Source organism: Peromyscus leucopus, chromosome 15 (assembly GCF_004664715.2).
Source record: "Peromyscus leucopus breed LL Stock chromosome 15, UCI_PerLeu_2.1, whole genome shotgun sequence".
NCBI lineage: Eukaryota > Metazoa > Chordata > Mammalia > Rodentia > Cricetidae > Peromyscus > Peromyscus leucopus.
Genome location: NC_051076.1, coordinates 8,283,322 through 8,305,983, shown reverse-complemented (window position 1 = coordinate 8,305,983; position 22,662 = coordinate 8,283,322). Strand labels below are relative to the sequence as shown.

General features: G+C 48.8%; 1 protein-coding gene and 1 long non-coding RNA gene across 6 annotated transcripts in view; one reads left to right on the top strand and one right to left on the bottom strand.

The window, feature by feature from the left end:
- Prox1 (prospero homeobox 1) overlaps positions 1-6,304 on the bottom strand; it is a 52,459-nt gene extending 46,155 nt beyond the window's left edge. For 2 of the 5 annotated variants that reach the window (XM_028876768.2, XM_028876774.2), the window contains exon 1: positions 5,983-6,069. The gene's annotated coding sequence lies outside the window, so the exon portion shown is untranslated. Of the gene's footprint in view, positions 1-3,628; positions 5,108-5,133; positions 5,215-5,982; positions 6,070-6,221 lie in introns of those variants that run through there. The other 3 variants (XM_028876769.2, XM_028876770.2, XM_028876773.2) reach the window with 3 other exon arrangements.
- A 16-nt stretch (positions 6,305-6,320) lies between these two features.
- Positions 6,321-22,662, top strand: part of LOC114698224 — a 41,357-nt gene continuing 25,015 nt past the window's right edge. Inside the window, exon 1 of the long non-coding RNA XR_003735322.2 lies at positions 6,321-6,398. This is a non-coding gene — a long non-coding RNA (uncharacterized LOC114698224). The remainder of the gene's footprint in view (positions 6,399-22,662) is intronic.

Here is a 22,662-nt window from a genome sequence, read left to right as displayed (position 1 = left end):
AGGTGGTGGTTCTTTCTAGAGATCTCTGTGTGTCTGAGTGAAACACTTCAAGGCAAAATTTCCTGAATTTGAGTTGGAGTTTGGGATCTCAATGACTTTAATACTGGGTTCAAAATTAAGTTCAGAACAACTGAGACTCCTCATTCACTAATAATACAATTGGTCTGGCGACGACAAGACCCAGCCACACGTATTTTGCTGACAGCACATTGAGCCTGCCAGGTAAAGCAGGTGCCACTGTCAGGCGAGAGCAAGAACAGGAAACGGGTGATTTCTGAGTCACAGAAATACTTGGATATGGGTGGTATTGAGGAAGATTCTTTTGTGCATGTATTAGCTCTTCAAAACCAGGGCTCCTTGCCATCATTTTAAGTTTTTTACATCATTTGTATGTGTGTGCAAATCTTTTTTCTCTCTTCAATACCTGCAAAGCACAGAGACCTCCAATGAAGACTGAAGCTCTTGGCTGTGCCCCCCCCCCCACACACACACACCATGTTACCCAGACTGGCCTTCCCTCCTGCCCATCTTGGACTCTGCAGAACACCTCTGGAGCAGAGGCTCCCAGAGGACATGCCAGTGTGTGGATGAGCACAAGGTCATCCCAGGCATCCTTCCTCCCACAGCTGCCATTCACCTCTGCGTCAACTGCGCTTCCTCTCATGTAGCCTAGGTATCAACAGCTGCATCCCTGCCTCAAGCCAGAGCCAAGAGGAGGCTGGGCTCTTCTAAGGTAGGACAACACCACTCTTTTATCTTCAGTGGAGAGTAAATATTAATTAAACATACACACTAGGCCCACCGAGACCCAATATCCTATAGCTCCCTCCAAATTCACCAAGCTGAATTGAATTTTTAAAAAATCTGAATCAGGTATCATTTTAAAATTAAATAATGATTTGTTTCTATTTTTGGCAAGGAGAATACAAATACTTTAGGTCTCCCTGTAAAATGTCCAGCTGAGATGTAAACAACAGGTCAAAATAAGTGGGGAAAAATCATTTTATCCAACAAGACAGGGCATTATGTTAACAGCTACACATTATTTTATTTCTCCATACAGCTTAATATTTAAAAAGAAATAAAAGGAGAGTGACCATACACATCCGGGCCATAATCCAGGGACATTATAGGCAAGATTAAAAAAATAATAGGTGGCTGACCTAGTACATATCTAGCATCATATTTCATTAACCGGATGTACAAAAATATATTTTCACATCAAAACACACTATCAAGAGACCGTGGTAAAATTAAAACAGCTAAGAACATTTTCCAAGGGTTTCCATTAATCCGTCGTTTCTAGGATGATACATCAGGACTTAGTCACCCACAGTGTCAACCTGATGCTCCATAAGGACTCAGTCATCCACAGTGTCAACCCACGGAGGTATCCACCAATTTCACATCTCTTAGCATGTGAACTAAGCTGTGGGTTTTCAACTCCAATTACTATGGATTCTTATAATGTTTTCTCTTGAACATTGACTTGGGGCTTAAGTAGGCAATATAAAGCCTTTGGGCCAGTCCTGCTGAGAAATGGTATAAAGAAGATGGAAAAATAGTGATAATAGAATCTGGACCAAATGATTACTTCCCAAATACACGTTATATAAAGCTCTCTTGAATTCATGTGGAAACCTATGTCAAAGTGTTAAATTATTAAACACGTGTTGCGTTGGTTGGTACACAGCCTAACCTCATGCTCTAACACCTGTACAAGAGACAGCACCACACAGCAGATGCCTCCTTAAAAAAAAAGTGGGAAAACAACTTCAAGACATGATCAATCAGATCTAACTGCTCCTAAAGGTGCCTCCTGGAACCCAGTGTCTGCCTTCTGTTCCACAAGGAGGACCGAGCCAGAGCACATTGCTGACTTCATGTTGTAAAGAATAATTTTCAGTAAAGAATTCCAAAGGAACACAGCAATATGAACAGAAGAGGCTCAGGGCTCAACTTTAATAAAGAAGTTATTTTGGGGAGGGGGTGTGCAACTTTTACTACATCTATCTGGAGCCCAGATTCTAGACAAAGAAGTGTTTCATTATGGTAATTATCCAGATAGTTCAGACAGATCTTTTATGAGGCATGGGAAGTGTAAGGCTGGCATGGCTTCCTGCCTCAGTTAATCAGATATCTGTCCAGGTTGATAAAATTATTTAAAGAAATGGCTTGGATTTCATTGTTTTTACAAAGTCATCTTTAAGGGGCCTCTTATGAGTTAAGCTGGTCATATGGTTTCAAGAGGAATATCGTCATCAATATTTTAAGTCATTCTGAAAATCAGCCTGAATTCAACAGGGGAAAATCAGGTACTTTTATTTACACACACACACTAATCATTCGCTGTTCCCTCCTGCATTTCTGCTAATTAACAACTTTTAATTTAGAGATATTTCTACATGCTATAAGGCTAAGAAAACCTACTGGGCATAAGTTGATACTTCAAAGATTGAGATCTTATTGATACAACTTTTAAATTTCCTTTTACAATAAAAGGTTTCAAATTGTAACCATTTCATTTGCTATTTCTCCGTCCTATCTAAAATTCCATTCATTTTTCACTTGAAAAATGAACACAGAACATTTTCTGAGACCTGCCCAAGATATTGATTTCCACTTATTTAAAAGTTGCAATTCATCAAATTGGGCAAATACAAGAGTGTGAGAAATAATCTTAAAAAATGCACTCACACTTTTTTCTTTTTGCAGAAAACCCAAAATACTCAAAATATCAAATTGGGCAAATACAAGAATGTGAGAAATAACCTTAAAAAAATGCACTTACACTTTTTTTTCTTTTTGCAGAAAAACCAAAATACTCAAAATATCCTTTGAAGCTTTGGAATGCACTAGGCAATGAGATTGGAGAAATTTCTTCTATGTTACCTTCCACTTTATATGAATACTACATTTGAAACCTATAACAACAATCATGAATAATCTGTTTTCACACTATAACATCACTAACATGTTATAATTTCTTTAAGAATACTAAATAGTACAAATTTTAATATTGATAGTATATAGTTGAGATCATGCTTAAAATAGTAGAGGAGATTTGTAAGAAGGGACTCGATGAGTTTTGAACACATGAGAAGGAGCCTAGCAACTTACAGAGTGAGTTAGCGGAGGTTTGAAGGTTGCACAGCGTGCCTGCAGAGGAGCCGAGCTAGCAAATGAACACACGGAGAACAAAGATGCATGTTGTGTATGCATGACTTTTCCCTCACAAGGTGGTGATTAAACTAAATAGAATTCTGCATAACAGGCACATAAAATATCAATAAGCGCCAAGCATGACTAACGCCTATTAAAAATAAGGTATATGAACATAGCTATGGATGACATTTTAATTATCAAAAATCTTCAAAAGCATACAAAGAAAGTGCTAGGAATCGGAGAGGGGGCAGGAGATGACTAATGCTTAAGTTAAAAGACTAAGTGACACACACCTGTCATTTTTATGGAAACAGAGATAACCTCCAAACAACAAAACTAACCAACAAAAACTGTCTGCCATCTGACCTATCCCCACACAGCTCAACTTAAGGAAGTAAACTGTTTAAGCAACAGCCTAGAAGGTCAAGTTTTAAGAACCCAGACACCCAGATATAGCACTTACACAGAACTCCCAACATCTTCCCTGGCACACACGCAGGCTTTCTTCCTTCTCACTGCACGCAGCAGCCTGTTTCATTCTGAAAACACTCAGAAGTTCTTGCAAAAAAACTCTTCATAGAACTGGCTGCCTGGGTCTTCCATCACATCGCCAGAGCCCAGCTCCTTAGCACAGACTCAGATTCTCCCTCTCCATCAAAGTCCTTTCTAGGACACCTGGCACATGTCTGATACAGTGACAGGCACAGTTCACTTTATGAGAGTATTTAACACAGGGCTTGAAAGAGTTTAGGCACAACCCTATTCTTTCTGGGCAGACAGGGAAAGAACTACAAATACAAGCTTTAACAGCAAGTCACACTTGTGAACTGACTTTGGTATTTGGGGCAGTTACAAGCTACCCATTGCTGTCCAAAACACACACACACACACACACACACACACACACACACACACACACACTCACACAAAGGATCTCCCTGCCCCCCTCTCTGCTAAGCACTGACCTGCCAGACAAGCATGAACTGGAGGGAGGCAAAGAGAAAGTCAACTCTCTCCACCTGCTACCCTGAAGTGGGGTGTGCTTTTGGCAGACAGAAGCCTGAGACGGCAGGGCCTTAGCAGTCACCTGCCAACATCCTTAAGACAAATAAACAAATACACACAACCCCCACCTCCATTAAAAAAAAAAATTCATGGCAAGGGCTGAGAACACAACAGCCCGATTCCCATTAGCCTGGCAATCCCATTACCCAGAACCACCATAAATTCATGAACCTCTTCAGCCCTGAAGCCTTGTGGTCTGGAGCGGTACAGAAACACAGACACCCAGGAAACTTGCACCTGTCTTTCTTGACACAACACACCTGTCCAGCCCTGCCCATGCGCATTCTGCTAACAGACTTTTGTCTGCCTGGTTTAGGAGAGGAAATGATTTTTTTTTTTTTAACAGAGGGGTACGAGCGGGGTGGTAAAAGGAGGGAGGGCTAGGGAGGAGAGAGAACAAGACGTGGAGACTCTTCTAGCCTTGACTTTGAGAGGAGGCCACCCTGGGCCTGCTCTATTTTCATAAGCTTAAGGAGACAACACAGATGTTCTCGGAAAAATGTAAGTAAGCAGGTGAGTTTCCAGCCTTCCCCGAGGCGAAGGGCGAAGGGCTGCCAAGAACAGCAGTTTCACACTTAACCGGCCTCCTTGGGCTGCTTAAGACTGTCCTCCTTCTGCTTCTGCCTGAGTTGGCCCAGAGGACTCAACTTCCCAAGAAGCTGGCCAGGGGCAGGAGAGTCTGAGGGCGGCTCGAGGCTCTCTCCAGGCCCCCTTAGGCGCTCAGTTTTAGCAGGACTAACTGGCTGGCACTGTGGAAGCGACGACAACTTGCTCAGCTGGACTTTGGGTGATGTCTACCGCCCCCCTCCCCCGTCCCTTCTCCTTGTCTGTTCAGGCAAGATAGCAGCTCTCCCCCTTCCTCCCGCCCTCCACGCCGTTCTTCTCAGCAACAATCACTCTCACCTCTCCACTCCGCTGGGCTCTTCTCCTCCCTCCCCAGTCCTAGGAACTGGGGCAACACAGTGGCACTACCCCGCCGAGGCCGGAGCGCAGCTGCCCACCACCCGGGCGTGCTGGTAATGGCTGGGGGCTTCTTCTCGCCTATGGGCGGCCCAAGCACACCCCGACCCGGGGCCGGCCCTCGGCAGCGCCGCGTCCCGATGGCCCTACGGGCGACTCCTGAGGCTCCCGGGCCAACTCGCCCTACTCTGTGCTTGCCAGCGAGGCGCGCAGACTGGGTGGAGGGGCACGGCGGCGCTCGCTGCTCGGGACCGTCCCTCCACTCGTCCCTCCCCGGCTGAAGAGCCGGGTGCAAGCTCCCAGCCCTGAACGCGCAGGGAGAGGAAAGTCACCGGGCGCGCCCCCCCTCCCCTCCTCCCCACGGCCGGCCCTCGGCCCGGGGTTAAAAAGGAGAAGTGAAAGGTATGCAAACACCAGGCAAATAGGAAAAGCCGGGAAGAAAGGCAGCTAGAATAAACAAGACAAAGGGAAGGGACCGCGGACAGGCCCTGGAGTTTCAACCCCGGGAGAAGGGAAGGCAGAGGCTGGGGAGACCGCAAGAAATCTAGAAGAAGAACAACAAAAAAGGACTCGGTCCCCCTCGCGGCCCCTCTCCCGAGAAGAGTGAAAGGAAAATAAAAATAAAAATAATAAAATAAAAGGAAGCCAGAGCCTCAGCGCACCCCAGGCACAGTACACAAAAGGTGACAAGATCAGCGACAAGTCCGGCAACGCCAGCCTCCCCCCATCGCCACCGCCACCCCAGCCACCAGCCAGCACGAGAAAGAAATAAAAGCCAAGCGGATCACTTACTCTTCGTAACTGGGAGGAGCGGAGCGCGGAGTTCCACTGAGGCTCCTGCTTAGAAAACTGTTTTTAGAGGCTATTTGATTACGATTCATGTAAATAACACCATTTTTCCCCCTGGAAAAAGAATGTTTACACGGGTGTGAGTAACGGGAGGCTCTTCTCTCTCCTTCCCATTCAAGAAGAAGCCAGTGCAAGCGGTTCTGGAAAAGGGGAGGGGACAGCGACCGGGTGAAGATACTTACGCGGTGCGGGCAGCAGCAGGGCGCAGCCACACACACTCTCTCTCCCTCTCCTCTCTCTCTCTCTCCCTCTCTCTCTCTCTCTCCCCCTCTCTCTCTCTCTCTCTCTTTCGGGCAGAGAGAAGAAACCCACGCGCGCACGCGGTGATGTCTTACGGGTGATAATTGGCCCAGGGGTCGGTGAGTCTGTGCGAGAGCGAGTGAGCCGGGCGAGTGTTGAGAGGAGAGGGGAGAAAGGAGGAGGGGAGGGGAGAGGCGCGCAGGGCAGAGCCCGGAGCCGGGGAAAGAAGAGAGAAAGCCGAGGAGCGGAGGAGGAGGAGGCGAGGGCTGGAGCGCGGCGCGCCGCGCAGTGGCCCGAGGCGCAGCGGGCGCGGCGGTGAGGCTCGTGTGCGCCGCGCGGCTTCCCAGGCTGCAGTGGCGGACGCTTTCCCAGCGCTCTCTCAGCTGAGGGCTCCGCTCCACAACAAGATTTACTTTAAGACACAGCTGAAGGAAACAGGAAGACTGCACGTCACAGTCCCACTGACGTACCCGGCCCCAGCACCCAATCGCGAGGCGCCTTCGGATTCAAGGGGGGATAGCGAGGCAAGAGAACTTGGGAGGAAAAAAAAAATACATATATATATATATATAAAAGGGGTGGGGGTGAGGGGCTGGGGAGAGAGGAGGGGAGAGGGGCCCCGCGCTCCCCCGCCCCGGCCTCCAGCCCCGGCCCCCACCCCGCCCTGCCACTGCTTGGGGCGCCTGGATCGCCGCGCTCCGGCCGCCGCGAGCCATCTGCGGGCGCTGAGCACCGCGGCGCCGGGCTCACTCTGGCTCTTCCAGGACCAAGGTGGTGGTGTTTTTTTTTTTTTTTCCATTTCACTGATACGGATGATGGAGTTCTCCCAGCGGCGGAGTTAAGGGAGCGCTCCCCAGACTGGAGTGAAGGAAGGCACGGGAAACTATAGCAAAGAAAAAGTGGAGGTTTTTTGGGGGGGGCATAAAGGAGGGAGTTCGGGGGGGGTGCAAATTGTTCCGCTTTGGAACCGATCATGGATAGAATCAGTAAGACCTGTCAGTCTGGCTTCCTTTTAAAGAGGGTGGGCAAACACAGGTCTAGGGTTTAAAAAGTAGGTGTCAGAGATTCCGCACTGGGGCCGCTAAATCTGATGTTAAAGGCTCTCTCTGCCTATGATTGACTGAGTCCCAGTCAATCAGACCCCAAAATGTATAGGGAGACTATTCATCCTTGGTTACCTTTAAAAATGTCACTTGAATTGTAGGCAAAGTTGCCACATACGCTACAAACATCATTTCCCAGTCACCCTTCTTCGGTTCACGCACCCCAGGGTGGTTAAAAAAAAATTAGTCCAATATAGAATTTACACAATTTCGAAGTCTGAGTGACAATTTGAAGTTTATTAGGCGAGACATTTCAAACGCCACCATCTCGGATTCTAATGCTTAAAGCCATATAAAAGGCACACTGGTTTGACATCTTGCTTGAAAAATAGCAGCGAGATTTCTTCAGATAACATGGCTCTTGAAGAGGGCCTTGGCTTTCAGTGACACATGCTGAGGAAAGCCTCCGCCTGCAGCTTGAACCCTTCCCTGGGCACAGTTGACAGCAGTGCCCGCTGAAGCGGCTCCGTGAGCGGAGACACCTTAGAAAACCCGAGCCTCGCCAGCGCTGAAAAGCACTTGAAGCGTTCATACCTAGGAGATTGGACACTTTTTAGAAAAGGTGGTGTGGGGATAAGTGTGTTTCCAGAGTCCCTCCAATTCAATCAGATCAAAGGTGGAAACGTGTTGTGGCAGAGTATTTACGAGATGTGAGTACACTGGCAGACCCGCCACCATCATCTGCCACGCACACACTCGTCTCTAGGACGGTCACAATTTCAGCCTCCGATTCATCAGAATGGGAGCGTGCATTAGTCCCCCGTGAGTCGGGCAGCAGTGTCTGGGTGTGTTTCTGAAGTCTGTGCCCCGTGGGAAACTTTTGGCAGGCACGGAATTCAAACATTGAAAAGAAGGAGGGTGGGGGTGGGGAATCAGGTCAGCCAGGTTGGTGTTAAGGAAAAGACGAGATTCACCTAAGCACCCCCCCCCCCGCCCCCGTCCCGCGCGCCTTCTTTCCCCTCTCTCAGCTTGGGAAACAGCATTGCCCAGAGCTCAGGACACTATGCACACCTCCAATGATGGCTCTTGTCGCAAGAGTTCTAATCGGGGCTGGGGACTGAAATGATCTACCCGCGTGCCCGTTAGACACGGGGTGGAATATTGATTGGGCACCTTTGGGGCAAACGGATGTCCTGAGGAGGGTGGAATTTGGAGTTCGGAGAATAGTCCAAAGCCGCTTTCTTTCTCATTTTTCGTCCCCTTATTTTCTCTTAAGAATCTGTTTGCCCTCGTTAAGTTAGCGTCAGCTTGACGTTTAGAAGGGGGGGGGGTCGGGGAAGGAACTAGGTTGAAGGTTGAGGGGGAGGCAAGGGTAGAGGGAGAGAGGCCATTCTGGAGTCGTCTGTGTCAGTCGTACCTGGCGTTCGGGTGCGTGTTTTGCACTCACCACGCCTGGGTTCTGGCGGCGGGAAAAGTTTCCTGAGCACCCTCAAATATAAGTCCTCTGTCTATCTCGCAGAGCGACAAAGTAGGCCTGAGTCAAAGCTGGGGTAACCTCCGGACAGACCAGCAAGCTCCGCACCCGCAGCCCACGCCGCTAAGGCTCAGCCGCAGCAGTTGGCAGCCCGCACCAGGGCGCAGGAGCTGCGCGTGGAACGCGGATCGCTGGCCACGCTGGGCGTGTGAGCTAGGGTGGTGACCCCGAGCTCTGAAAGCTGCGGATGAGCCCTGTCTTGACCCCTAACTGTCCAGGCCACGCATGAGCCAGACTCCCGGCGTGCTGTCAGGCCTGAGTGGTGGCACTCCCCCCGGGTTCCAACCGGCTCTGGAGCAAGGCTTGAGGCCCAAGGCCCCTCTCTCGGCGACTCCCAGTTTGTTTTCTGATGGTGAAGAAGAGATCAGTCAGCCCCGGGAGACCAGACGTCCTCTAGGCACCGCTTCATCTGTGAAGCCAGGGGCCAAGCTTAGGTTCCTTACAACCCTTTCTTTGGTCCACCCTGGCCAGCACCGTCTAGTGATTTCAAGTGAGCTCAAGTTCTGGTCCGTGTGGGGACAAGCCGTCCCCGTGCAGGTTGCATTAGCTGGTTTCTCTGGACAATGATTTGTGTGTTATTGGAGAAAGGCGGTCGTGCATCCGGCTCTAGGCTAAACCCACTTCGCCTTGACCTTCCCTCTGGGTATTTCTCCCTCCTGTTCTTTCTTAAAACCCTTAGGTGTGGGTAAGGGGTGGGGGAAGACAGTGCCTGCAGGTCACTGGAAACCTTACAAACAGCAGGCGTCAGCGCCTAAGAGCCGTTTTGGGGTTTTCAAGCTGATCCAGTGAAGAGGCAAACGTGGGAGTGGATTTTGTAAAAGGATGCTGGAGGGCCTCGGTGGCCTCCCACCAGCCCTCCCACTCACCACCACCACCACCACCACCCACCTGAGGAGGGGAACAGGGAAGAGGCGGCGGCGGCAGACCTGCCAGCTGCAGGTTGCCTAGAGGCGGGTGGACAGCCGTCCTCTCACGCTCTCCTCCCCTGTGCCCAGCGTGACGCCGAACCCAACCTGGGTTTGTTCTGAATGGTGGGGGAGAAAGTGAAATGCCACCAGATCAGTAGCAAGTAGCAGCTGCGCGCTTCTCTCTTGGGAACCCCGCTGCTCAGAAGCCTCCGAGTGATGTTTGTTTAACCAACAGCTTTCAAAGTAAACATCAACGAGTCACTCCAAAGAAGTTGGGAGCCAGGAGGACGGGCAGAAAAAGTAATTAAAAATAATAATAATAATAATAATAATAATAATAATGCCTTCTCCCTACCAGAACAAAAAGAGCCCCCCCCCATCCACTTTACCATAAAAGGGCACAGGATCGCCACAAACATAAACATACATAGTAAGGACTGATTAGCAACAAGGTGATCTCAAAGAAAACCACAACCCCACGGGGCTGAGGGGGCTGTTGGTGATGGGAATGGGGGCTCCACACGACAGCTTGATGTGGAGAAGTGGACAGAAACGAACAAAGGGCGAGGGGCGGGCATTCCCTGCCCTGGAGGAATAAGGAGTAGGCTGGGAGCTGTTCGCCGCCAGCCCTGGCTTTGCCGCAGGCACCGAACTTTCCAATATCAAGATATTAACAGATGGCGCGGAGCGCAGGGAGGGCTCTTACTTACATAACCCAACCACTGCGCCCGCCCGCCCGCCCGGCCGCCAGCCCGGCCGCGCCGCGACGCGAGGGGCGCCCGCCAGGCCCCGCGCTCGCCTTCCGTGGGGCTGCTCTTGCTCCCCGAGATCGCTTGCACGTGCACAACCCCACCCACCCAGGCTTTGAGGGCGAGGGTTCGGAGAGGCTGTGATTTCGGTTTTTTTTTTTTCCTACTTTTTAAATACACACTGGTTGTCTTATCTTCTTCAGTCCACAACAGGGAAGCGGGAAGAGATAAGCTGAGGGACGCCTGCGGGGACAAACGGGGTGCTCTCCCTCGTACTTGGGGGTGTCACAGAGTAGAACGCACGCACACACACACACACACACACACACACACACACACACACACACACGAACACACCACCACCACCACCACCACTGGGTGTGATAGCCAGTCTTGCTGTCAGCGAAATACAAAGGCCGAGGCGCGGGAGTGGGGTGGGGTAAGGGTGCGAGTGTGAGCGGACACCTTGCACGCGGGGCGCAGTGGCAAACATCACGCCAAGCCTCTGGACACCGCCACCCTTTCCAGCCCGAGCAGGGTGATAAGCACTCCGTGAGAGTGGCCGTGTGGCTTCCCGTTGTCTTCACTCCCAAGGCCACCTCCCGGGAGGCCCGGTCCCTCCGCCTACTGTCCCAGGTCCTGTGTGCCAGAGTACGTGCGTGCGTGCATTTGCGGAGCCCTTTCGGCGCCGGCTTTCCAAAACCTGCGAGGAACACTCCCGCGAGTGCTGGGAAACCTGCGGGCAGGGCCGGAAGGCTGGGAGTGTGCCCGGCAGGCATTGGGCGCGATCAGGGCTCCCTCGCGGTGTCCTGTCCTCACTGCTGGCCTGGCCTTCTCCATCGATCGATCGGTCCCATGCTAGGCGTCACGGCCTCCGGGCCGGGAAGACGCTGACCTCGAGAGACTGGCCCCACGTTCGCCACAGAGCTTCCGGGGGGTCCCGGCCACCTGCCCGCCGCCTGGCCTGGCCCCACCCGGGTCCTGCGGCCCTGTCTCCTTCCTTGGCCGCTACAAGCGGCCACTGGGCTCGGCTTGCCCCAGCTCACGCACACCGGGCCGGCCGTACAGGGCAGCCACCTGCTCCGGGGCGAGTGCGTCCCACTCGGCCAGCAGACGTGGGCCATCGCCAGGCCCGCGCTGCCCCCGCCACGTCCCCTCCCCCGCCGCCCGCCTGTTGCTGTGGTGGCAGCGCGCCACAGCCGGTACACACACTGGTGCCCAGACAGGGGACCCTCTGCAGGGACAGTGAGATGGGCGGGACGGACCAAGGGATGGTGGTCTCCCGCTTGGCCTAGCCCAGCTCTGTCCACAGGTCTAGAACTGTTTTACTGTCTCTTTTCCTACGGTGTTTGCGAATTCAGAGGTGGTTCTGCATTTTCTGGTTTTGGTGACAGGACTTAAGTTACAAATAGATACTCACGGTCTCAGAGCTTTGACTGAGGACCAGCGCTAGAGACAAACAGGCCAAGGCCAGAACACCCCAGAAGGGAGCCTGCGGTTGTGAATTTATTCCCAGAGAAGGGAACCCACCGAAGTTGCATTTTGTTTAAATTAGAGCACGACCAAGCTGAAAGCCAGATTTTTATATTTTTTTCTGGTAATATTTCTTTTATGAAGTATCTAAGTATCTGTTTGTCATCATTTTGAGATCAAAAGGCAAGCCCATATGCTACATAGTTCCCCAAATTGCCGTTTAAATATGTTTTAAATGTTTTATCCAACGTGGAGGAGGAGACTGCTAGGGAGCTTGCATGGCGACAGGGCTTGGGAAATGGTTTGATATGGGGCAGGGGGATCTAAGGACCTGCCAATCATCAGAATTACCCAAGATGCTTTTAAAAACAAATTCTGATCCCATCCCAGGCAAAGAGATCCATGGGAGGTCCCAGGAATCTGGGGGTCACAGCAGGTCATGGGTCAAGAGTTGCCTACTCTCTGTGACCTTGCCTGGGCCTCAGTTCTTTTTATCTGTACAATGGGAATAATACCGTAAATCAAAGAGTTCACGGAAAAGCTTTGACGGAAACAAAATTGTTCAAGATGTGATTGGTACTTGGCCATTTTAGAACAAGAGAGCAAGCTGGACACCCGGATTGTTTACAAAAGCACTCACGTAGGGGTCTCCCTCCTATTCTCACCCTTTGGGGGAAGCTAATGCACTGTGATACTAGCTCATCTATGGCCAGGCACCTGAGTGCCTTATATGCCTCGCCCACCACCTCATTTAAGCATACAAAATAAATTCAGATCCATGCTTGTCTGCAGACTTGGCTGTGTGCTCCCAGGCACACAAAACTGTTTTATCAAGTCCACAGGAAAGCAGGGGCCATTTACCATCTTGGCATTTGCTTTTTGACCCCTTACACACTCTCTACTTCATAGGTAACAAACCTTTTCTATAGAAGCCATAGGTCAAGCCTACAAAAACAGGACAAAAAAAAAAATTCTACTAGAGAGGGAACTGCAAGCCGGAAAAATAAGGTCAACATATTTGGGTAAAACAAAAACAAATGTATGTCACATGCCATATGTTTTGATAGGTTTGAATACATAGCTTTCCTGAGTGCCTGTAAAGTTAAAAAAAAAAAATCCTTCATAAAATTTCACTCAAACCATTGACTCCAAGCCACTGCAAGGCAATATGGTGACAGCCCAGCCAAAGGCAGCTGTGAGCAGGAAAGGGAGACAGGCAGGGAGGTGCCTTGCCTGGCTGCCATGGTGTAGCAGGGCTAGGGAAGAGAGCCCAGGAAATGGACCCACTGATTCAGCAGACAGCGGATCAAGGTGCTGGCCAGCTCAGAGCAGGGCGTTAGTAGTGACTAAACAGTCCCAGGGGCCATCGGGACTCTCAGAGCTTGGGCCAGGAGTCCTAGATTACAGGGGCCCAGGAAAGAAACACTAGCTTGGAGCAGCCCAGGTCTGGGTGGATGGATCTCAGAGTGCGTGGGGGGGGGGGCACTTCCTGCATGAGAGGAATGGGGGACACTTCCCTTCCATACCTGCCCTTGGATACTGATGTGTGTCTTTGGGGAGTGTGGGAAGTCTTGTGCTCTTTAGCTAGTCTGTGCTCAGATGGGAAATGCCTGGGAACCCTACAGGACAAAGGACAATGACAGACAACTAGAGAGGGACATAGTTCTGGGGCCAAGCTGTTGGGAAGGACAGGGCAACTTGTGGCTTCTGTTCACAAGCCCCTGCCTCGTGGAAGGGACACATTTTTTTTCTACATTATTTGTGGGTGGGAGCTCAGTGGGAGTCTGTGGGAGACTTCTGGGGAGAGAAAGGGAGAGAAAGCGTGCTGTGGGTGACAGAAAGAAGGGATAATGTGAACTGGGAGAGTACAGGGCTGCGGGCTGGGGGTGCCTGTGGAGTGTGAGTGGGCAAGATGACTTGCATAGAGTTGGAGAGAGAATGAGAGAAAGAGGTGAGAGGGGAGTGTGGAAGGAGCGAGGGATGCAGAAAACCTTGGTGGGTGTGTAACTCAGCACCAATCCCGACTCTTCAGGAGTGAGCAGGGTTGAAGTGGAGGTGAAGAGCCAGGCAAGAGTGAAGGTGAGCTGGGAGGCTAAATCTGGCCTTGCTTCCAGTCTGGTGAAGGCCAACGTTTCTTGGCTTCCCCTAGGCCAGCCTTTTGAAGCAGCTCACTTGATAATCCCAGGCTGGCTGTGAAGGGACTTGGACCAGCACCTTGTAGCCATCACCCATAGAGGACAGATATCTTGGATTCTCTCTCTCTCTCCTCGTGTGTGTGTGTGTGTGTGTGTGTGTGTGTGTGTGTGTGTGTGTGTGTGTAAGGAGGGATGGTATGACCCCTTAGGTACCTTGTGTGAGCTTCTGTTGTTGTACCTGAATATCAGCTTCCCCACGTGCTCCTCAGTCAGTCTCTTTCTGCCCCACCCAAGGCCCAGGCTTGGCTCCCTCACTCCTCAGACTCCCCACACCCAGTCCTTTTCTTTCTCCAACACTGGACAGCTCCCTGTGTCTCTTTTCAGGGATTGTGTCTGGTTGTGACTCTAGAACCATCCAATAGGAGTGAAACTCCAAGTGGACTCAAAAAAGGGACCATTTTCTTGATTCCAGGGCATCACTGCTGCGAAGCCCTGCATAGCCTGGCATGTGGCAGCCCTGTTGAGTGCAGCCCATGGACAATTCTGATGCTGATCCAACCTAAGCAGTGATTAGTTGTGTTCGATTTGGTCAACTTTCTGAAGCCTCAGTTAGGAGTTCTGTTCTAGAAAATCTGGATGAGAAGCAAAAGCACGGAGATGTCACTCTCTCATGTTCCAGTGTGACCTTTCCATGAAGACAGTGAAGATTCAATAGACAGTATGACGCTGAGCCCTAGAAGCCACCTGCCACAGTGACAGAGTGCTCTCTCTGGGCCGCTGGCTTTGTGCCCTACACTGAAAATATTGTGGGTGGTCTGGAGAGGTGGCTCAGTGGTTAAGAACACTTGCTGCTCTTCCAGAAGTCTAGGGTTTGTTTCCCAGAACCCATCTTGGATAATTTACAACTCTCTGTAACTCCAGATCCAGGGAATCTGACACCCTCTTTTGTCCTCTGCTGGCAATTGCACTCATATGCACATACCTTACACACACACACACACACACACACACACACACACACACACACACACAATTAAAAATAAATTTTAAAAAGAAAAGAAAAGGTCATGGAGGATGAGAAAAGACTGTCATTTAAATATGGATGGCCTTTGGGACAAGAGGAAAATGTAGTGACCTAAAATGCACAATGGATTTGAGTGTCCTGATTGCAGGATCATAATCAAGTATAGGAATCTTAGTGAAGACATCAAGTGTGTTGTATGTAATTCTCCCAACAGCCAGGGCTATCCACATAGCTTGGATGAGTCAGCTGAGACAGGAGGAGGTCTCACAACTTGGTCAAGCCCAAAAGACAGTGAATGGCAGAGCCCAGATTGGAACCTACACAACACACAACACATCACACAACAGTGTGATGAAACTTTTCCTGGGGAGATAAAACACACGTCTACTCACCCCAGTTAGGGATCCCATGACAGTCCAAAGCATAAACCACTGGAGTCCATCTTGGTGAACCAGTGAGTTTTATTGAGGGGTTACTTACAGGAGCAGAAATGACTCAATCACCAAGGTCCACCCCAGCACTGGTGACAGCTCACAAAAGCTGGGAAACCTGGAGCTCACTGAACAACCTGCGGGCCACTCTATAGGTTGGAGTGTCATTGCCTTGCAGCTTGGCTTCACTCCTCCTGAGGGAGACTCTCAGTGTGTATTGTTTACTCTGGCAGGGAGGGGGCCTAGTGAGTCCATTCAGTTTCAGGGACTTCCTGAAGCTATTTTTAGTTGTTTATCTTCTTATTTTAGGAGTGTTTGTGAGATTGAATGTTTCAGTCCTGGAGGAAATTGTTACACAACTCACAGGTCATCCTATAGTCACAGCTGAGACAGTTTCTCTTTTAGGCCATAGATACCTCTGCAGGAACAGTTTATCTGTTTGTTTGCGTGTATAAGTGTTTTTCTTGCATGTATATATATGTACCATGTGTGTCTGTAGTGCCTGTAAAGGTCGGAAGAAGGCATTGGCTATCCTGGACCTGGGGTTACAGGTGGTTCTGAGAGTAGAACCCAGAGCAGGTCCTCTGTAAGAGCGTCCCAGGCGCTTAACCTCTGGGCCACCTCCCCAGCCCCTGTTTAGATTCAATAAGACCAATTCTTATGGCTTCAGCTTTTCTTTGATTATCCTACCATAAATGTCCTCACCCCCACCCCCACTGTGGACATTCCCACAGCAAACTCACTGAATGGAGAAAAAGTACCAAGTTGTCTGCTGATGTTTTCCCTCCAGATGTAAGTCAAGCCTGTGAAGGGTCAAGGCTGTGTGTGCCGGGCTTCACCGTGCACCACGGAAAGCTGGTGGATCCGAGGATGCCCATTTTGTTGAAATAGAATTGTAAAAACTGAAAAGGGGGGCAGGCTAATCCTATTAAACGTGGTGTGTGTTTCTGCAGTGTGCAGGGAGAGATTAGAGCAGGAAGGAGACCAAGTGCTGCGTCAGTCTCGCTAAGCTAACGTGACATCTTGTCTTTGGCGATCTTTACAGCGTGTTAGGGGACGGTGGCTGGCTCCGAAGTGTTTTCTAGCATCCCCTTTGTGTCTCCTACGGGGTTCTTTCACTTCTTAAATTCTCTCTCTTTTCTTGTCCCTTTCTTCCCCACACTGCTCTATTTTGCTTTTTAATCCGAGGTGTCTCCCTCAAGTCAAAACATTTAGCTGGCTCTGATCAAGATTTGGTTTTGAAGATGCCCTTTGACCTTGGACTGTGCAGAGCAGCTCCTGAGAAGTCGCAGTCCACCCTCAACCCTGTGCCCTCTCCTGGGGCTCCAGAAACAGCTTCTGGGGGAAGCAGCTCATTCTGAACGGCGTAGAAAAGCTGACCTCCCTCCCTTTTTATTCCATGCCTCCCTTCTCTCCTTCTCACCCTGATTTCTTTTCTCTTTTTTACTCTTTCCACCTTCTTTGTTTACCCCATCTCTGGGGCTTTCATCTTTTCTAGAATGTTCATCTCACAATTCCATCTCTTCTTCCCTGTCTTCCTTTTTACTGTCCTCTTTCTAGTTCTCCCACACCCCAGTGGTTTCCTTTCATCTTTTCTTCCCTAGAATTATCTTCTCAGGAGGGGGGGTGCTTGGCTCTGAATCTAGGGCTCTGCCTACTCTAAGCACACATTCCGCCGCTGAGCCCTGTTCTCAGCCTGGCTCTCCTACATGTTCTTTGCCTTCTTCAATGTTACTTAATCACCTTTCTTTTCCTTTCCTTTAAACAACACAGTGACACTTCTAACAAAAGGTTATGCACCCTTCAAGGTTTCCAGCTGAAGTGAGGTCAGGTGAGGTGTGCAGGGGTAGGGGCCCCCCTGCTGACATAAGGGAGTGGAGGAAAGGCTGATGGAGAGGAAGCATGGCTTTGAGACTCCGTCACTGTCTTTCCGAAGCAGGTGTCCAGCCTGTTTGGCAATGTGGCTGACTGTCCATCTTTCTGTGGCTTAGGCACCCTCTGGCCCCTGGTCCCCTCCCCCGCTCCAGCTTTCCCTACTGGCTTACCACCAGAGGCTAGATGTTGAGTCAATGGAAAAACAACACTGGCCAACATTAAAGGGAGACTGTTTGGAAAAGGAAGGCCCTGCTGAGACGCAGAGGAAGCCTGCGTGTTAACACGGGCCACCTCTTATCTGGGGCAGCTGGGCCTGAGCTGCATGTGCTCACTCCATCCTTTGGCAAGAGGTCTTCTGCAGTCAGGCAGCCCTGGGACTGAGGAGCCATTCTCAGTCAGAGTGTCCCCAGAACTACAGAGAGAAAGGCCATTGCTCCCCCTAGAGACTGAGAAAAGGACTGAGAAGCTAAGTTTTGAAGGGAGCCCAGGATACTATGGATACTATGGATACTATGGGCCCAGGAATTAATTACCACGCCCTGCGAGCACAACCATTCTGACCCGAATACTGGGAATGGACCAGAGAAAGTAACCTGAAGGGAAAGGAGAAAAGGGTATGTGGTAGACCCGCTCTGAGCTGCCTGCCGTTGAATCTTGAGCATGTTAATGATAGAAACACAAGGCAGATGGCCATTCTGCCTCAGATTCACTGCCTATCCGTCTGTGGTCCGGTCAGTTTCATTATGCTGACATCTTCAGACCTTGCTCTGGAAAAACACTTCGCAGAACCTTTCATGAGGAGGCCTGTCTACTCAGCCAGCCATAGATGCACCTGTGGGTGGATAAGATCATGCCTATGGTCACCAGTGAAGTCTACCCTTGGGGTGAAGTCTATCCTTTGATAACTTCTGTACATTTCACTTTTGGAAACCTTGGCTACATGTAGGAATACAGAGCAGCTTGGAGTTCCCTTCTACTTCTGGGTCACTTTGAATCATATGCCAGATGTGGTCTAGTCATTGCTGCCTTTTCCTTCTCTGTCTGTCTGTCTCTGTCTGTCTCTGTCTGTCTCTGCCTCTCTCTGTCTCTGTCTGTCTGTCTGTCTGTCTGTCTGTCTCTGTGTGTGTGTGTGTGTGTGTGTGTGTGTGTGTATGTGCTTGTGTGTAGCTCAGAGGACAACTTGTGGGAATCAGTTTAGATCTCTTCTTTCATTATATAAGTCTGGAAATGGAATACAGGTTGTCATGCCTTCATGGCAGCATGCCCTTTATCTATGAGATGAACCAAATGTTAAGTTTGTTTTAATTTACATTTTTGGTTTTTGTTTTGTTCCCTACGGTTTTTCTATAGATGTGTAATGTGACCCCAGGCATGTAGTTTATATGTACCATTAGATGAATAAAATCAATTTGCTTTGATGCTTCCCGAGGCCAACCTGTGGGTCACGACTGTATGTAACACATTGGTGAACTTTACTCCCAAGTTTGCCTGTTCAAACCACCTGGAAAGAATATTCCTTCAGATGGGAGAGGGATGACTGCAAGAACGTGATTGGTGAGCTTCCATCCCCATCAAAGGGTCAAAGCACAAGACACATGAGAGGTGCTGATTTCCAGTTCCTTCTGTTGGGTCGCAGCCTCGAAGCACCAACTGGGCTCTCTCCTCAGAGAACCCAGTCATCTGGGTGCTGGATTCATCCATCGTTGCTCAGGGGAGCTGTCAATCAGTGGAAATTCTGCCAGTGATCTGTGGCACCCATTTCAACAAACATGAATTGAATAACATCTCCTCCCATACCCCCAGTCATCCATCTGTCCTTTCTCATCCAAGGTTTGAGTTTCAAATAGGGTAGGAAACAAGCTTTTGTTCAGTCTCATATTTGGCCTAGGAAGACAATTTGTGGCACAGATAACTTGTAACTTACTGTAGCCTCATCAATAAGTAAATATCACTGGTTTGAACCAACAAACAGAATGTAAAGTATATTAAATTCAGTCTTACTGTCCATTTCTTCATGAAAGTTTCCTGCATGTGTGAAGTTCACGAGTGTTTAGTTTTGAGGTTGCTGTGGACTTTTGAAGGGTTTACGCATACAAGTAGGAGTAGAAGGGTAAGGGAGAAAAAATGAAAAATGTAAAGAAAAATAGTTGTTATTAAATGTATTAGTTAAAAACTCTAAGATCTTCAAAGCACCATAAGTGTTTTGCTCATACTAGCCCTGTCAAGTAAAGCTGGGAGCACAGCTTTGTCTTATCTTGGAGGTTCCATAGCCTGGATATTAAAGTGAAGTTGAAACAAATAGAATTAGAGCCCGCTTTCCCACAGGTCAGAAGGCATCCACAGTTACACTAATCATTTTGAGTTTCGTGCTCATGACAGGAGGCTGGGGGGCGTAGGCCTTCACATCACCTTATTTAGTTGTATTTGCTATGAAGAAAAATCGTTGTTTACCCCTCGGGAATTTCTGAAGGAAAAGAAAAATCAATTTCTATCAATGAGTTATATTTTTCTCCCCAAGGGGTATTGACTTCACAATGGTGTGTTATTTTCCTCAGACCCTGGGAATTGTTAGTAGACATGTCTTTTATGATCTAACAAACACGTCCTTTTTAGCAGAGCCATCCTGTCTGAGACATCCCAACTTCTAAATTGCCATTGGTTTGAGAATTTTACAGTCTTGATCTATCTGTATGAAATGCTCCTACAGACTGTGTTCCAAGTTAACACACATGGTCTCCCTATTCTGCCTCTTTAATGGCATACAGCCTTTGTGGTGGAGCAGCAGGTGGCAGAGATTCTCAGCTTTTTCTCTGGATCTTCATAGTGTGTCCTCTTGGCTCTGGCATAGGCCTATGACTCACATGCAGTCACATCTACCTCAATGTCTCCATGACTCCTTTTCCTCTTTTTATAGAATATCACAATACTGGTATTTTTAATTTTGATAATGAACCAAAAACAATTTTTTTAGAAAAGTTATTGCTGGGAAACCAAGGCTTCCTCAAGCTTACCATGTAGCCTAGGTTAGTCCCAAACTCATCCCACCATCCTAAGTATTGGAATTATACACTGCTACTATATCCTGCTGGAACTAAATTATACTTTGTCAGAGAACCCATTACGTAAATGAACCTTATAAAAGGTGGAGATTGAGGGAAAGATGGAATGTGGAAGCTTGTGAGCTGATTGGCTTGAACTGTCAATTTGACACAGCCTAGAGTCTTCTGAGAAGAAAGTCTCAACTGAGGAATGGCCTAGGTCAGATCATCTTGTGGGTTCATCTATGGAGGATTGTCCTGATTGCTAATTGATGCCTGGGGCCAGTGTAGCAGGAATCTTAAAAGTTCTTAATAATAAAATCAAACCCGAGGCGAGTTATTGGGGTCCATGCTGGTAGATCAGAGAGACAGAACAAGCCACAGCTATCTCACGTCGCCGGATCCTCAGCTGGTCTTGTCACCTCAGACTGGAGGCCTCTGAGTCCTCATCCGGAATGGGTCTCAGCTGAATTACTGCTCAAAAGCCTGAATGCTTAACCAGCCAAAATCTTAACCAGCCCAATGCTTCTAGTTTCTGGTCCTCACGCCTTATATATCTTTCTGTTTTCTAACACCACTCCCTGGGATTAAAGGCTGGCTTTCTGGGATTAAAGGCGTGTGTCACCATGCTTGGCTATTTCCAATGTGGCCTTGAACTCACAGGGATCCAGAGGGATTTCTATCTCTGGAATGCTAGGATTAAAGGTGTGAGTGCCACCATTTTCTAGCCTTTGTATCTAGTGGCTGTCTGTTCTCTGACCCCAGATAAATTTATTAGAGTACACAATATTTTGGGGAGCACAATACCACCACAGGCCAGACTGGGGGTAGCACTATCTTTGTGTAGGCAAACCTGGACTATATAAGAAAGCCAGAGAAGGATAAGTCTGAACAAGAAAGCAAGCTGTGTTCCTTCATGGTTTCTAGTTCAAGTTCCTGTTTGAGTCTGTGGCCTGACTTCTTAGTGATGGCCTGTGACCTGGAAGTGTAGCCAGACAAACCCTTTCCTCCTCTAAGTTGCTTTGGTCATGGTGTTTGTCATAGCAACAGAAAGAAACTAGGATATTTTGTCACTCACTGTGAACAATCATTCTCTCTGTTAGATTGTTGTCTTGAATTTTGTGTTTTCTTAATATATTTTCCTTGAGGGTGTGTGATGGGGCAGAGGTCAGCCTCCAGTGTCATTCTCTAGGAGCCTTCTACCTTACTTTTGAGACTGGAGCTCTGCTACTGGCCTGGAGCATGGCTATTGGAATAGGCAGGTTGACCAGTAAGCCCTGGGGATCCACCTATATACCTTCCTAGTGCTGGTGTTTCAAGTACATGTTTTTGTTGTTGTTGTTGTTGTTTGTTGGTTGGTTTTTTGTTTTGTTTTTATGTGGGTGATGGAGGATTGAAGAAAGACCTCATGCTTATCTAGCAAGCACTTTCTATCTGAGCCACACCCCCAGCCCAGGGATGGCATTCAAGAGGAAAGAGACAGTGAGACAAATTCTGCTGTGGCTTCTCTCTTAATTCTAACATCTCCATGAGTACACTTGGTTCTCTCTAGCTGGCAGAGGCCAATCTTTGCTTTGTTGTCATGTTCTCCATTTGGTCCATTGCTGTTGGGGTGCTTCCGGCAGATGTCTGATAAATCTAAGATTTTTTCCTTCTTCCTTCTTGTCTCCCTAAATGACTACAGCCATTTTATACCCAATGGCATGCTCATTTTGACACTCTTGCCTTTAATGTTTTTTCTGAGAACCATAGATTTGGAGGTTTAGTCGTGTTCTTGCTTAATACTCATGTCAGGGCTCTTAGAAGGAAGTCTAAAAGCCCCAATGTCCTAAGCTTTCATGTAATCTCTTTCCTGTTCTGGGTTTCTGATATCTTGCTCTTTTCTCCTAGGATATCCATGTCTTCCCCCTGACCCTTTATTCTAACACCTGGAATGTATCTATGTGTATGGCCTCTCTTGAAAATCATCCTGTTGTGGTTGAAATATGTCCTGCACTCCTAAGATCACCCAAGAGTTTTAAGCTCTGAATTCAGATCTCAGCAGTGTTAGGAGAGTAGAACTCAACCCCATTCTGGTGATTAGATGTCTGTGGAGGAGGTTACTTAGAGTGGAGCTCCCATGAATGGGGCACGACAGTCTTATGAGGAGAGAGAGAAGTCTTATAGAAGCTCC